The sequence below is a fragment of the Arachis ipaensis genome, chromosome B02, assembly GCF_000816755.2.
Source record: "Arachis ipaensis cultivar K30076 chromosome B02, Araip1.1, whole genome shotgun sequence".
Taxonomy (NCBI): domain Eukaryota; kingdom Viridiplantae; phylum Streptophyta; class Magnoliopsida; order Fabales; family Fabaceae; genus Arachis; species Arachis ipaensis.
In genome coordinates this window covers 12569840-12570896 of record NC_029786.2, presented here as the reverse complement: position 1 = coordinate 12570896, position 1057 = coordinate 12569840, and positions in this window count along the sequence as shown.

Genomic DNA, 1057 nt, shown 5'->3' with positions numbered 1-1057 from the left:
AAGAAGAAGATATGGAGGAGATGGAGGGATGTGTGTATGGATGTGAGTGGTGGATGGAAAACAGAAGGGATGGTCATGAATGGAGAGATAGAGGGTGAGGTGGGTGGGGATCCTGTGAGATTCACAGATCCTGAGATGATCCTGTGGGTCCACAGATCCTGAGAGATCCTGTGAGATTCACAGATCCTGAGATGATCCTGTGGGTCCACAGATCCTGAGATGATCCTGTGGGGTCCACAGATCTTGAGGTGTCAAGGTATTTACATCCCTGCACCAATTTAGGCATGCAAAATGCCCTTGCACACAACTCTGGGCGTTCAGCGCCAGGTTGGTGCCCATTTTGGGCGTTCAACGCCCATTTGTTGTCATTTCTGGCGTTGAACGCCAGAACCATGCTTGTTCTGGGCGTTCAGCGCCAGGATGTTGCCCATTTTGGGCGTTCAGCGCTAGAACCATGCTCTGTTTTGGCGTTTGAACGCCAGGCAGATGCTCCTCCAGGGTGTGATTTTTCTTCTGCTGTTTTTTATTCCGTTTTCAATTTTTATATTTATTTTGTGACTCCACATGATTATGAACCTATAAAGACATATAACTAAGAAGAATATAGTTAGATAAATAAAGATTGGGTTGCCTCCCAACAAGCGCTTCTTTAATGTCAATAGCTTGACAGTGGGCTCTCATGGAGCCTCACAGATGTTCAGAGTATTGTTGAAACTCTCCAACACCAAACTTAGAGTTTGGATATGGGAGTTCAACACCAAACTTAGAGTTTGGTTGTAGAGTTTGACTGTGGGGGCTTGGGTTGACTCTGCTTTGAGAGAAGCTTTTCATGCTTCCTCTCCATGGTTGCAGAGGGAGATCCTTGAGTTTTAAACACAAGGGAGTCCTTATTCCATTGAAGGACTATTTCTCCTCTGTCAACATCAATCACAGCTCTTGCTGTGGCCAGGAAAGGTCTTCCAGGGATGATAGATTCATCCTCTTCCTTTCCAGTATCCAGGACTATGAAATCAGTAGGGATGTAAAGGCCCTCAACCTTTACTAACACGTCCTCTAC